A 16262-nucleotide genomic window follows, 5' to 3' on the forward strand; every position below is an offset into this window, starting at 1 on the left:
ATCCTACACTGCTTTTGGAATTCAGAAAAGGTGTGGGGCCAGCCCATGAATCGTCCCCCTCCTCCAGATGCTGCAGTGCTTCTGCTGCTGTGTGCCTCACAAGAAGGTTCATGAGTCACCATGCTAGTGCTCCACTCCCTGCCTTATTCTAAAAAGTGAACATGCATCCACCAAACTCCTCTACTCTCTCTGAGCCTCTCAGTGCACTGAAATGGCACAAGCCCAAATCATGTGCAAATACCCTCCCATTGGGTCACTGAGCCCTGGCACCAGCCTTGGTGGAGAGAGATGCCAATGTTTCAGTGCCATCTCTGACGTGCAAATAAACCATGGGCAGTGGAGCATGTCTCCAATCTCTGATGCTTAGCCACACATCATTGTGTTTCTGAAAAAGAGGGGTAGGCAGGCAAAGGATTCTATAACCGATACACTTAGCACGGCTTTAGAAGCGGTGCTTCTTCAGGCTGTGAAAGAGATTTGATTGTCACAGGTTGTTATGTTCCTCACCTTTGTATCTTGCATTTCAGGTGCTTTCTTCAGTAATTAGTTCTTAGCATGGTCTTGATTTGCATGGGCTACGGCTCATAGTCCTGAAGTTGTGCAAAAGAAAGCACATACGCAAGATGGCCATGTTGGAAAGAGTGTCCTCATCCAACATGGCCACTTCATGTCTTCACCTCTAACTCCAAGTTTTTGATCAAGTTTTTAAAAGGATGACGTACCGTAAATCCTTATGAGGGCTGCCTTAATTCTCCTTCGCCTTCCACTTTCAAAAGGCAGCCATCCCTAGAAGGAGAGAAAGCTGTTCAACATTGGCATTCAATGTCAGGTACAAGCGTGCCCTTAGTCTTTATTCAATGTAGCTTAAAATCAAATTTCTATTTGATCGGATTCATTGTTTGCTCATTTGCTGAGTTTTAAAAGAAAATCTCTTCCTCCGAGTGACAAGAAAAATCACCTAACTTGAGGCACCAAAGTTAAGAGTGGATCATTAAATTTCCATCTATAGTTTGAACTCAGATAATGATGATTTCTCAGCTCAACACCTACAGGGCGAGAGCAATTACAGGCGCGTCGAAAAACAAGCCGTGCACAGACAAGGCTCCTATTCCAGAAAATTCCAAGCAGATGGGACTCCTCCAGGAACGCTATATTGGTGGGAGTAGAAATTATTCCACACAAATCATTTTGATTTGGGTTTGTTTGTTGTTTAAGATTGGAAAAATTGCTCTGAGAGACTTTTAAACTGTTGGGTGGCCTCTACACATTTTGAAATAAATATTAAGCCCACGGCTTGCTGAAGAGGTGAGCCGCTTTTCAGCAGCAACTGGCCTCTTCTGTACTGCAAAAGTTTGGCAAGTGACATTCTGAAACAATCTCTTGTTTGGTACAAGCCAGGAAAATATGCATTGCTGTTTCAGGTACAGGGAACAATAGCGCCAGGCAAAAATCCAGAAAATCAACCGCAAAACTACAGATCCGTTCCCCTCCTCCTTAGGGCAAACCTACATGGCTTGGTGCTTCATCTCCCCAGAATACCTAACTATTGATCCTGTTGGCCTGAGAGATGATGCCCAAAATACGTAGTGAATCAAAGGTTGTGAAACACAAGTCATAGAGGCGGCTCGTTACGTTTCCTCTCCGTGACCAACCAGTCCAGGGTATTTACAAAGCTCTCCTCCAGCATCATCTAAATGAATCAATTTCTTTCCCCCATCAGCTTTCTTAACTGTCCAGCTTTCACACCCATTCATGATGACTGGAAATACAAGAGGGTGGGTAATCTTGCTCTTGGTCTCCAGTGGGTTTAATATTAGGGTGCATCCTATAACAAAAATATATTTTTTTTCTACATAACATTCAGATATCTGCCATATCATTATAAAGACTACTGAAATGTTTGCCTGTGATTTTGGAAGGAAGGAAGGAAGGAAGGAAGGAAGGAAGGAAGGAAGGAAGGAAGGAAGGAAGGAAGGAAGGAAGGAAGGAAGGAAGGAAGGAAGGAAGGAAGGAAGGAAGGAAGGAAGGAAGGAAGGAAGGAAGGAAGGAAGGAAGGGACACTGACTAACTGACTTTGAGAGCTGCCCACATTCTTAGAAGTGGAAATGAAAAACATCCTTTTCTCGCTTCATTGAAACATAGGAGTTAAGTTCCCATCATCAACTTAAGAAGAATGTTTTTAATTTTAAGGCCTGGATCTGAGACAAGTGAGGGGTTGAGAGAACCCAGAACATTAAACAACCAGGAGAGAGTGGAAAAGTGAAGAGAGGGGGAGGCTGGTTTCAACTCACGCAGGCGAATCCCCTGCAAGGAATTCATTCAAATCTATTGAGGGGAAAAACCAACCAATAAGCCCTCCTTATCTTTTTCACCACATGGAGTTGTCACAAGATGCCTTAATTTGATATTGTTATTAACAGGAATTAACTTTGGCCATCTCATGAGAAGAGAAGACTCCTTGGAAAAGACCCTGATGTTGGGAAAGAGTGAAGGCAAGAGGAGAATAATGGGGACGACAGAGGACGAGATGGTTGGACAGGGTCATCGAAGCGACCAATATGAATTGGACCTAACTCTGGGAGGCGGTGGAAGACAGGAGGGCCTGGAGTGCTCTGGTCCATGGGGTCACGAAGAGTCGGACACGACTTAACGACTAAGCAACAACAGGAATGTCACACGCAGATAAAGCCAAAGCCTGCACTTCATCTTTGGTGGCCCCTCAGCCCACTCTACCAAACTCAACCCACGGTGGGGAATAGACATTATTTGTTTTGCGAATTTAGAATGGGCTATGAAGAAAGTTGTTTAATATTCAGAGTTCTGTGTTTTCAAGACTTAAAAGTCCGCCCCATGACCCTACATGCTCAGGCTGGGAAACGGCATGTGGTCTGGCTGGGAGTAGCTTGGAATCGTCATCCCGAAATGTAACTTTTTTTCTCCCCCAAGCCCTGGGCTGGGCTATGGATCCACACCCATCATGGTGAACCCACTGAATGAGGAAAACATCTCGCATAGGATGTACCTCCGTTAGATGCCAGAGGTAGGAGCTGTAGCTCAGCGATGTAGTCCTTGTAGAAGCTCCTCGAAGTTCATGCCCAAGCGTCTCCGGAAAGGATCCTTCCTGTGTTAAACCCTGGGAGGGGCATTATTGAGCCATATAAGCCAAAGGTCTCAATCCTCATTACTGTCTATGGCTGCCAGGAGTGGACACCCAACGAGGGGTGGCCATTTTCCAAACCCAGGAAGGACGCTACAAAACAACGGGAGGTCACATCTTCTTACCACTGACCAGGACTGTATTTATTTATTTCACCAACTCCTCATGTCAGCGGTGTGCAGGATCATCTCCACTCACCCTCGGGAGCTGTAGGTCCAAAATCAAGGGGCCACCTTAGCCAACCTAAAAACTTCAACGTGTGGCATGCACATCCCTGTGAGGACCATTTCCCTCATGCCTTCCCTGCGCCTCCATCGATGAACACTGATTTGGGTCCAAAACTACCCTTTTTCATTGTGAGCAAATTTCCCACCAAGGCGTGACGCTCCTCAGAGGCAATTGGCTGGCGGTGATCCCAGGGAAGTCATGGGAGATGCCAAGAAACCGAGGAGTGACTTTTTTTCTCTCAGACCTTGGATCAGTCCTGTTGCCTTCTCGCTGATTTCAGATTCTGTGAATTTTGCCGCAGCCAAAGTCACCCACTGCCCTCTTGACCAGCTGCCCTTTGTTAGCTGTACCCTTTCCATCCGCCACCTCAGTCTTTGAAAAGGTCATCGTGTCGAGGACCAGTCATGGACAGCGCTGACCTTTTCTTCAGAAAGGACATTTTTGACATTTCAAGTCAGTTGCCAGGGTCCTGTTCTTCTAGGATGCTGGGGGTGGGTGTGTTTGTGTGAGGGAGAGAGAGCAAGAGAGAGAGAGAGAGAGAGAGAGAGAGAGAGAGAGGAATCAGTCACATCTGCACGCTTGGCATAAATTTTAGATATAATTTTTTTGGGTTTCTTCTACACCTCCCATGACCAATCCTGGGGAAGGCTTTGATGGCCTCATGACACAGCTTGCTCCTCCATAACCTTCTGGTTGAGCTTCAGAAAAGCACCCATACTAGCCTTAGATGTTAACTCATTTCTCTAATGGACTTTCCGCCACCATCTATGACATTCCCCGGCTAAAACAGAATCCTCTTGAGCTGGCTGGGGCCACAAATTTGATGGCATCATGCAATTTCACCTCATAGCACTTATCTACTGCAGCCATGCTTCTCCCTCTGGGTCCCTGAAGTATCTCTGCCCCTACCCGTGCATGTCAAGATAATCATGATGTTGCTTCTAGATAAATAGAATACTGGAAGAATTGCGGTTAAAAGACGTGGAACCAAGAATGGGATCTAAGTTCATATCAACTTTTAGATATGATGTTTATCAAGTGGTGCTTGAACCTGTCGCTGTACCTCTTTCAAGCAGAGCTCGTTGTGAATGCAGTGGTCTGCTGAGCATGTAGCTGATTTTCCTATTTGCACTTTCCCCTTTCCATACATGGGAAACCTGTTGCTTTCAACCCGTGGTCTCCAGCTGGTGGACTTAGAAGCTGGAGATCATGCAGAGTGTTACAGCCACAAAATGTTGCACTCTGTATTTCTTAATAGGATTCTGAGTACTTTAAGAAGGGACAAATGTAGTTTGCACAACTGTGTTGTAAACCACCGAGAGACTCCTCTAGCACTATGGCGTGGTATATAAGAGAATTTATTTATTTATTTATTTATTTAATTTATATCCCGCCTATCTAGTCGTGGTGGACTACTCTAGGCGGCCAACAACAGAGATAAAATACAATAACATAAAACAACCTAATTACAACAACAATTAAAAATAGGGGAACAATAAAGGAGAGAAGAAAATCAAAAGTAATCTGGAGAGAAGGCCTGCCGAAACATCCAAGTCTTTAATAGGTTCTTAAAGGTGCCCAAAACAACAACAACAACAACAACAACAACAACAACAACAACAACAACAACAACAACAACAACAACAACAACAACAACAACAACAACAACAACAACATGAAAGACCTTAAAACTGGCCAGCCCAGTTGGACTCACCTGGACCGCAAACCCAAGAGGTCCACAGGTCACCCGTCTCTTTCCCACTCAAGTGAGATACATTGCAGTTCTAAATTAGGCAAATCATGTCTGACATTGCACTGGACTAATGTCGGCTGCCGAGTCAGGGGATGTGAGTTCGATTCCCCACTGTGCCTACTTGACGGATTGGACTCAGTGATTTGTAGGGTGCCTTCCATCTTCGCAGGTCTAAGAGGATAGTGATGATGATGATGTTATGTGACATCAAATCGCTTCCCACTTCCGGTGAGCTAATGGAGTTTTTGAGGCACGTGAGCTGTTCAAGGACAGTTCAGCATGGCCGCAGTCCACTGAGTTTCTGTGGCTAAGTCAGGATTCAAACCCAGGTCTCCTGAGTCTTCGTTTGATACCTCACTCACTGCATCGTCCTGGCATGAGCAGATTCAATTATGTAAATCAGTGAGGGATACCCTCCTTTGTGGCATGTGCTAATGGCTGGTCTACACAGAGGAATGGAAGGGGGGAAACCCATGAAATATCTGGAATGAGGAGAGAGAAGAGCCAATAGAAGAACCGAAAGGGTCCTTTTACCTGTAAAGCATAAAAAAGAAAAACAGAGAATACTCAGCTCAGGAAGATGAGAGGCACGGATGCTGTTTTGTTTTGGAAGTAGCTGTTTAAAGGTTAAGAAGGCTCATTAGCATTGTGAAAGTGTCGTTTGCCGAGGATCACCTTAGAGTTAATTGGACGTGTTGTCTCTGCTTTTGAAAAGTGGGCTTTGATTAGCGCAAGCAGCTCTCAGTCAGAGGAGTGGGGAGCCGCGGCCATCCTTTGTGCAGGGGCTGCCCCTGTTGAATTTCTCCGCCGCCCTGCGATCGCTCACCGCTGCCTCCCTTTCAAACTGCCAGGTGAGAGGAACAGGTTTTTCCCAGAGTGGATCTGAACGTTTCCAGCAAGGTTGAACTTTTAGGGCTGCATTTTTTGGATTTTTCTGCACTCTAGGAGATACCGCTCTGTGGCTCACCTGCGGGAAAGGCCTACATTCGAAGGCTCTGAGGCCGAACTAGGCCTAGTTCCATCCTAGCTTCCTGTTCCTGCCCCAGTGCAAGCTGGGAACTTTCTTTCTCAACCGGAAGCTTGGGCAGAGCTAGGCCGAGCTCAGCCTCCAAGCCTTCCTTTTGTAGCCTTTCTCCCAGGAGGAAAAAAAAAATATTGAAGTGAGTGTACAGAGTGTCGGTCTGTCAGGAAGAATGCCAGAAATGGAGAATTATGGGATTTGTCGTCCAGGGAACTGGCAAATCCCATCCCTACTGAACTGTCCTGGAGTTTATTCAACAGGGGTCACATTAACAATGAGTTTGAACCAGCAGTAGAGCATGGGATTCCTGGCTCTTATTAAGACCAGTTAAGAAGGAAGCAAAGCTTCTGAATTAGGCAGAAACCGTACAAATATTCCACATACCTACACTTTCCTTCCTTCAATCTATTATCAGTTCTACTACCTCCCTCCCTCCCTCTATCCATCATCAGCATTTCCTTCCTATCTTCCTTCCTTCCTTCTATCCATCATCAGCTCCTCCCTTCCTTCTATCCATCATCAGCTCCTCACTTCCTTCCTTCTATCCATCATCAGCTCCTTCTTTCCTTCTATCCATCATCAGCTTCTTCCTCCCTTCTATCCATCATCAGCTCCTTCCTTCCTTCTATTCATCATCAGCTCCTTCCTATCTTCCTACCAACCTACCTTCCTTTTATCCATCATCAGCATTTCCTTCCTTCCTTCCTTCCTTCCTTCCTTCCTTCCTTCCTTCCTCCCTTCCATCCATCATCAGCTCCTTCTATCCATCATTGGCTTTTCCTTCCTTCCTTCCTTCCTTCCTTCCTTCCTTCCTTCCTTCCTTCCTTCCTTCCTTCCTTCCTTCCTTCCTTCCTTCCTTCCTTCCTTCCTTCCTTCCTTCCTTCCTTCCTTCCTCCCTCCCTCCCTCCCTCCCTCCCTTCCATCCATCATCAGCTCCTTCTATCCATCATTGGCTTTTCCTTCCTTCCTTCCTTCCTTCCTTCCTTCCTTCCTTCCTTCCTTCCTTCCTTCCTTCCTTCCTTCCTTCCTTCCTTCCTTCCTTCCTTCCTTCCTTCCTTCCTTCCTTCCTTCCTTCCTCTCTCTCTTCCCCTTCTGTCTCATGTTCTCCCTCCGAGGTCTCTGGTCATTACTCTTTTCCACTCCTTCATTACCAGAATGTGCCATTAAAGTTTCACTCACTTCAAAATGATCTCTTATTATCTCTCCATGGAAATTGCCTTAGCAACCAGCGCCTTCCTTCAATATCTATGAAGCGGGAGAAAGCCATTAGAGAAATTGCTGTGTACGCCCTGGACTCTCACTCACCTGTCCCACCTCTTCCTCTCCCCTCCTTCCTTGTTTATCATCCCTCCACAGATGAGAAGAAAGCAAGTGACCGTGACACATGAGCACCACCCAGAGGCCATAGGTCTAAGGTCTGACCCACCCAACCACCCCCTTGTCTCCACATGATCTTTGTTTTCATGGTTAGGATATGAATCCTATGAAACCTGGTGCATGTGTTTCTTCTCTAACCGAGTCCTGGAGCTTCTCCCCCTTTTTTAAAAACAGCAATGCAGTCAATAGATTAAAAAAAAATTACTGGGTACATGGGAGAGGGCCTACTTTGTGGCTGTTCCCAGACATTGGAACTCCCTCCCACTGGAGGCCCTCCCGGCCCCGTCTTTGCTGTCCTTCCGCAAGCCGGAAAAGACCTTTCTCTTCCCAGCCAAGCCTTCTCTCAGTAACCAGCTACCTGTGTGCGATTTTTAGATAGATTGTTATGCATTACTACTTTGAATAGGTTTTTGCCGTTTCTTCTGGTTTTTAGTATGCTATTCATTTAATCCTTCTTAGGATTTGTATATTCAGTGTTGTTAGCTTTGAATACTGTCTATTAATGATGCTTTCAGGACTCCCTCTTTGCCTTGGCCTGCTGGACAAGGGTCTCTTCAAATTGGGAGAGGCTGTGATGCACCATCTGCCTCCAGGCTGAACACTCAGACGTCAAGGTTTCCCATCTGTTGAGGTGCATTCCCAAGGCCTTCAGATCCAAATAAAAATTAATAAAATACAAATCAGAGTTGATTAATAATAATAATTAGGTACCGTCAAGACCTGGAAAAGACCCTGATGTTGGGAAAGTGTGAAGGCAAGAGGAGAAGGGGACAACGGAGGATGAGAAGGCTGGACAGGGTCATTGAAGCGACCAACATGAATCTGACCCAACTCCAGGAGGCAGTGGAAGACCGGAGGGCCTGATGTGCTCTGGTCCATGGGGTCACGAAGAGTCAGACACGACTTAACGACTAAACAACAACAACAACCGTCAAGACAATTCTGCATGATGGTGACCCTTTCTGGGGTTTTTCATGTAGAGATACCTCAGAAACAGTTTACCTTTCCCTTTTTCAGGCAGCATCCTGGGAATGTACAGTGTACCCAAGGTCACACAGGCTGGTACGTCTCCTAGAGGGCCTGTTGGGGCATCCAACTCCCAACCTAAACCACTGAGCTCTCCAGCCAGCCCAAAACTGATTAGGTTCCATTAAATTTAGCTGGGTCTCTTCTAGCTGTCTAGCTCATGGAGACAGGGAGATAGCATTAACTATGCATCTGGGCAAGCTGAAAACTGACATTCTAACACCTCACCTCATCCCCGACCCGGCGGTCTGTGTCTTGGAGCTGAAGAAAAATGTACAGTCCCTGAAGCACATTAGAGCAGGGAATTACACCATCTGAGTTCATTTCGGGTTTATTATCTTTTGTTTCTTCTGCTGTTCCATAATTTTTTAGCACCGCCTGGTTTAAGAAAGAGCTCGGCAGGACTTGACATTTTGCTCTTCTATTCCAATATCACCTTGGAATAATAAAGATCTTTCCTCATATTTAGTTCTTTCGTTTGTAAATATACTGTATATTTGTTAGTCTATTCGGTGACTTTGGGAGAACTGCAGGTCATCGCAGGTGAGCGTTCGAGGAGACCAATGGCGGAGTGAATGAGATCGGCAGAATTTGTGAATGATTTGCAGAATGCGATTTCCTTGTTCATTAACCTACAAACAATTCAATTCTTGTAGATCTGAAGCTGAGAAATGGAGTGGCCAGTTCCTCAGAAGGGGGTGAATCGAGTTTTAGTCTGTGTAACTCATTGACCTGAATCCTATTCACCACCAATACCACCCCATATAGGACCACCAATGTGGATAGCTCCTGGACCATGAGCAGACTCAAAGTTGAGCAGATTCACAGCTCCTGTGAACCTAGAGTCCCCAGCCAATTCTTTTGAGAAAAACTGTCAGGAGGAAAATGGTCTGTCATATCCTCACAAGCCTTGTAGGTTCTCCACTGTCCTGCTCTTTCCTTGACGGGCTGTCATCTCATCTGGAGGAAAAGGAGGAGGATGCTGTACGACAGGTGATGGGCAGAAGGGAGATGGGATCTGTCACAGATCAGCAAGAGTTTTTGCCATCCGGTTCTCCAACAAGATCGACCAGGGTAGCCAGGTCAGAAACACTTTGTTTTTCGAGATTTCAGACCAAAACTCATGACCAAGATCTGACGTATCATCCTATTTCCAGCTGGACCCAGTTATTTATACCTCTCCAGCAAAACTCCTTCATCAGCTATGCTTGGAGGTAACTGGAATCTCTCACCTTTTTCAGATTTCTGAAGCACCTACGGAGTGGCATGGTGGTCAGTATATTGTTGTGCGTTTCCATCTCTCCAACAGGAAGGATGTTATCACCTCAGTAGCAGATTGCTCCTAAATTAAAGATAGATCTTTCTTTCTTTCTTTCTTTTTCTTTTCTTTCTTTCTTTCTTTCTTTCTTTCTTTCTTTCTTTCTTCCTTCCTTTCTTTCTTCCTTCCTTCCTTCCTTCCTTCCTTCCTTCCATCCATCCATCCATCCATCCATCCATCCATCCATCCATCCATCATCAGTCCTTCCTTCCTTCCTTCCTTCCTTCCTTCCTTCCTTCCTTCCTTCCTTCCTTCCTTCCTTCCTTCCTTCCTTCCTTCCTTCCTTCCTTCCTTCCTTCCTTCCTTCCTTCCTTCCTTCCTTCCTTCCTTCCTTCCTTCCTTCCTTCAATTTTGATGTGTGTTTGACTTTGCCTCATTGCACGTGAGTTGTGTGCATCCCAAAAGAGGAAGGGGAAGTCTTTAGTTAGTAGCAATCTGCCACAGAGGACGACATAATTCCCGCTGCACAGGTGGCGCTGCACAACATGATGGCCATTGTTTGCTACATCTACAGATTGGTCTGATTCTTCTTTCAAAGCCATCTAAGCAAGAGTTCTGCCTCGTGGTGACAAACTGTAGTCCTTTTTTTTGGAATGGCCAAAAGTCTTGCTCAGGTTGGTAATTGCCCAAACCTCCAAAACACACAAACTCACAGAAGAAGAGAGCAGGAGGAGAGAACAGAGGCCCGATATAACAAATCTGTAAAATGAGACCTCTCCGAATCCGTGACCTTGTTCAAATCCATCTGTGTCTCTCTCTGTTTGCCAAGTTGGCCTTGGGAACATCTACACCCTGAGCTGATGCTTGTGAGGATAATTTCCCAGTGGATTGGGGTGGAGGAAGGAGGTCGAGGATTAATGGTAGGGCTATCATGAAAGGTGATTCCCCACCTCCTCCCTTCCCTGTTCACCATGCCCCAAACAAAGTACATTTCACAAACCTTTTCACTTAGATTAATGGCTAGATAGAACGGGAGACAGGTTAAAAGCAATGAACTCAGCCTGTGTAATTCACTCTCAGTGGAGATCATAGGGTGATAGACTTTAGTTTGGGGTAGGGAAGGTACTCTATCATTTTTCCAGCCATTAAGAATATGGCATCATGGCACTGGGAGGATTAGGGAGGTGGATGGGTGTCAGGTGTCACCCATCTTCCGTCGGCTTCCGCTGATTTCGTGAAAGAACCGCTCAAGCTTGCGTTGAACTGGAGAACAATGGAGTTAGCAGGAGCTAAAGATGGAGGAAGCTCTTTGTCCTTCCAAATACTGTTGGAAAAAGTGGTTTCATTGAGATGCAACTCTTAGCCAGTCTGGCTGGGGGAATTTGGGAGTTGTAGTTCAAATAATTAACTTGCTGGAAATTCTGGCTTTCAACGGCTTCCAGCAATTCACCGAGAGCTAAGGCACTGGGCTAAACCTGGAAGCGACACGATCCAGACCCTCACACCTGGTTCGTGATTCTGCACCTTTAATCTGGCCAATTTGCTAATTGTTTCCCCGCGGTTGCTAAAGGCATCCCTGGGCCTTCTTCATTGCGCTCACGAAACAGGAGGTAATGACCCCTAAGCTCTTTCCCTCGCAGCCGAAAGCTGATAAAAATCTGATCCACTCCAGCAGAGAAGGCGATACCTTTGCACATCCTGTCATGAAAGAGCATCAAATGACATTCTGACATCAAAACCCTACAGGTAAAAAAGGCGACACGTTCAGCGCAAAAGGACTCAAGCGCTGGGTGGAAAACAGCAGGCAAGGAAGGAACGGATTCGTCCACATCCCAAAAGTGACTCACCAAGACCTACCATCCCAGTTGTGTTTGTTTCGGCATTTTGTTTTCCTCCTCTTCTTGTTTATTCTGGTCTTTTCACCACCCTGGGCACAGAAAAGGCATGTTGCTAAGCTGTTTGCTTTTGCTAACGGCATCCTGGCTGGAGAGACCGGCCTTCTGTCCACTTTTCCCATGCCCTGGCTTTCCAATGGCCTTTGTCCAACTCCCCTTCTTCCTGCTTGCCAGAGTTCTCCATTGGCACGGTGTGTAGATTCAAGAGCTGGAGGGAAAGAGAAACGATCACCCCCCAAATCTATAAAATCTGAGCTTAATAAAAATGCTGAGCTGGGAAATCTATATTAAGTGACCTTCAAACCAGTTGAGGACTGAATTTTTGTATGCCATCTATGCAGGGGTGATGGAGTCAGCTAGTTACCTAAGAACATCTACCCAAAAAATGCAGTCCATTCCTTAACAGCTGGGTCTTACTCAATATATATTTTTAAAGTTAGATGTTGTGAAAAAAAGACACTTGTCGATTCTGGACAGCTTATTTTCTGTTCGTTCTCCCACAAGATGTTCGGCGTTGTCAGATTCCTTTTTCTGCCAGGAAACATGTTTTCTCCAAAGAAAGGAAGGAAGGAAGGAAGGAAGGAAGGAAGGAAGGAAGGAAGGAAGGAAGGAAGGAAGGAAGGAAGGAAGGAAGGAAGGAAGGAAGGAAGGAAGGAAGGAGCTGATGATGGATAGAAGGAAGGAAGGAAGGAAGGAAGGAAGGAAGGAAGGAAGGAAGGAAGGAAGGAAGGAAGGAAGGAAGGAAGGAAGGAAGGAAGGAAGGAAGGAAGGAAGGAAGGAAGGAAGGAGCTGATGATGGATAGAAGGAAGGAAGGAAGGAAGGAAGGAAGGAAGGAAAAGAAAGAAAGAAAGAAAGAAAGAAAGAAAGAAAGAAAGAAAGAAAGAAAGAAAGAAAGAAAGAAAGAAAGAAAGAAAGAAAGAAAGAAAGAAAGAAAGAAAGAACCTCTACCTCTCGCTTTGGATAAATACTCTTTGGGGTTTGATTGGGTTTAACTTATGGCCCTCCTCCTGAAAGCAGCAACTCATTCATTGATGGGGGAAAAGAAGGATGAAAAACTTTAATGACTGTTCACCCAGGGAAAACTTTCAGGAGCCAGGGAAAATTTGGGAGAAAAAAGGGGATGATGGGGAGGCTTGAGGATACAAATATATAACATGGACACTTGTTCACCTTCCTCATGTGCTGATCACCGCTGGGTTGCAGTTACCCTATTGTTAGAAGCTGTATATAATGTAGTGTCATTCTTTCCATAGGTTAATGGATCCATCAAGCTCCTTTGTGACTCATGGGAAGCCTCCAAACATCCTTTGGAGCCATGTCTGTGACTCAAATAAAAAATGGGGACCTCTGGATGTCCTTAAACCCAAACAGGAGGCTCTTCACAAACATCTGCCATGGTCTTCCTCCATAGAGTCTGGGCTGGTACTTCATGATCAGCCTGTTGTTCCTCTAGAAATCAAAAGTCAGTGGTGGGGACAAGAACTTCAGGACAAGAGTAGTCATATCAATCAACACAATGAGAGGAATCATTCCAGAAAGACCCAGCAGAAGATTGAATACGGCCCCTACAAAAGTTGAAGGCACAGGTGCCAGGAAAAAAAATCATCAAGGGTTTAAAATCCTCAGATGTTTTGGGCAGATAACGCACTTTCTGGAGAGAATACAAGCTGATGTTGTAGTTCAACTGTTCTACTGAAATTTTGCCACAGTGTTATTTGCTACTTCTTAGAAGCATTAGAGGGACGTGATGGTGCTGCGGGTTAAACCACAGAAGCCTCTGTGCTGCAAGCTCGGAAGATCAGCTGTCGTAAGATCGAATCCACGCAATGGAGGGAGCTCCCGTCGCTTGTCCCAGCTCCTGCCAATCTAGCCGTTCGAAAGCATGTAAAAATGCAAGTAGATAAATAGGGACCACCTCGGTGGGAAGGTCACGGCGTTCCGTGTCTAGACGCGCTGGCCACGTGACCATGGAAACTGTCTTTGGACAAACGCTGGCTCTATGGCTTGGAGACAAGGATGATCACCGTGCCCTAGAGTCGGACATGACTGGACTAAAGGTCAAGGGGAACCTTTATGTTTACCTAGAAGCATTCAGAAGGTCAAACTAGATATTAAGGGGTTTGCAGGTTCTCCTTAACTGACATGAGAGACTCGGTTGCATCCGTGAACCAACTTTCCTTTCTCCCATGATGGAGCCACCCAATTCTGGGAAGTTTACCAACAAGGGAGTCAGTAGTGACTGAAGGTAGAAACAAGATATATAATGAACCACAGATTTGTTATATAGGGCTCCATATAATGAACCAGCAGGGTCAAAGGGTCAAACTAAACATTAAAGGGGGAAAACCTTTGCTGTGATTAGTCTATACTTCCTCCCTTAATGTGATTTTTCTAGTCAGCCTTTCAAATTCAATTGCTGTTTACCTTCCAGTGACTAGCCACACTAAATGGGAGACATGTGGGTGAAGAAAATTACTGGCTAGGACAAACAGAGCTTTTTCACCACTTCAAGGAGCACCACTTCTAAATATGGTATACGACTGTATGCCATCTATTGCTTAAGAGCAGCCTTCCTCAGCATGGGAAGTCGTATTGCACCTACAACCCAAATATGGTGTGTTCACAACTCCCCATTCCAGAATAATTACCCACAGATCAGCCTCAGAAGATAACTCTAAGAGATCCATGCAGGCTGCAGTAAAAATCTATTTCCTTCAGACTGTCTCCAGGATGAGCCTCCTGTTGTCAGAAGAACCAAAGAAGGATGGGAGAGGAGCTGGTAGGAGTAGGCAAAGGAGCGACTACTTCACAATATTCTGAGATTGGAAAGAGAGACAAAGATGTGCCAGAGAAATCAGAGAAATATCAGAGCCAAGGAATGAGGAAAAGTGAGAGGGAGGGAGTTCCACACTTGAAGCTGATGGAACAATCAATTCAAGCAAAAGTCATTTTGAGATTACGGACCCCTTCTGCTGTGACAATGATCACCCTCTGATGAAACGGCCGCCTCTACCCCTCCTCTGAGGCGATTCTCTCTCTCTCTCTCTCTCTCTCTCTCTCTCTCCCCACAAGCTCTCCCATTTCCTGCTCATGCAGCAACCTTGTGCTTCACACCTGACCCACTTCCTTCATCATCTTGCCTTGCTTTCCCTTCAAGTGCAGTTTCTGCCTCCCGTACCACATAAACACCTTGTTTAAATTGCTTTAATCTCCGAGTGCACTTTTCTATTGATCCCAAAGAGTTAAGCCGTCAATCAGACTATTTTTTTCTCTCTCTCCACAAAAAGACAAGACTAGAAGGATTAAAACAACAAGCAAACAAGGCAGGAATGGAGGTGGAAGTGGTGGAGGGGCAGGTGGAGAAGACCTTACAGGACATCTCCAGGTGGTTCCATATGGACTTTTGGGGAGATCTCTCTTTTCTTCTGCTTGTGGAATATTGGACAAAATCCTGTGGCTTGGGTTACTAAATCACACTGGAGGCCCATTGGATCAAGTTAGCACCTCCATAATTTCCCTTGATTCAAATGGGCCTACTCTGACTCACTCTGCCAAAGGAAGTCACAACTACTGCAGGGCCCTTTGAATCAATTGGGGAGTTGACTCACCAAATCCCCACTGATTTGGTGGACAACTCTAGTATGGTTGACTGCACTAAGCAACAGGATTTTGGCAAAGAAGGGAGCGAATAAACTGGAGCAAGTTAAGAGGAGAGCAACAAGGATGATGAGGAAAGACTGAAACTGGGGATGTTTAGCCTGAAGGAAAGAAGACCGAGTAGAGATAAGAGCACTCTTCAAAGACTCGAAAAGGTAGTCATACTGAGGAGGGATAGGATCTGTCCTCCATCATCCCAGAGTCTAGGACAAGTCATAATGGGCTCAAGCATCCCAGAGTGTAGGACATGTCATAATGGACTCAAGCATCCCAGAGTGTAGGACATGTCATAATGGACTCAAGCATCCCAGAGTGTAGGACATGTCATAATATACTCAAGCATCCCAGAGTGTAGGACATGTCATAATGCACTCAAGCATCCCAGAGTGTAGGACAAGTCATAATAGGCTCAAGCATCCCAGAGTGTAGGACATGTCATAATGGACTCAAGCATCCCAGAGTGTAGGACAAGTCATAATGAACTCAAGCATCCCACAGTGTAGGACAAGTCATAATGGACTCAAGCATCCCAGAGTGTAGGACAAGTCATAATGAACTCAAGCATCCCAGAGTGTAGGACAAGTCATAATGGACTCAAGCATCCCAGAGTGTAGGACAAGTCATAATGGACTCAAGCATCCCAGAGTGTAGGACAAGTCATAATAGGCTCAAGCATCCCAGAGTGTAGGACATGTCATAATGGGCTCAAGCATCCCGGAGTGTAGGACATGTCATAATTGGCTTAAGCATCCCAGAGTGTAGGACAAGTCATAATGGGCTCAAGCATCCCAGAGTGTAGGATATGTCACGATGGGCTCAAGCATCCCAGTGTAGGACATGTCATAATATACTCAAGCATCCCAGAGTGTAGGACATGTCATAATATACT

This window comes from Pogona vitticeps, chromosome ZW-PAR (genome assembly GCF_051106095.1).
Source record: "Pogona vitticeps strain Pit_001003342236 chromosome ZW-PAR, PviZW2.1, whole genome shotgun sequence".
Lineage (NCBI taxonomy): Eukaryota > Metazoa > Chordata > Lepidosauria > Squamata > Agamidae > Pogona > Pogona vitticeps.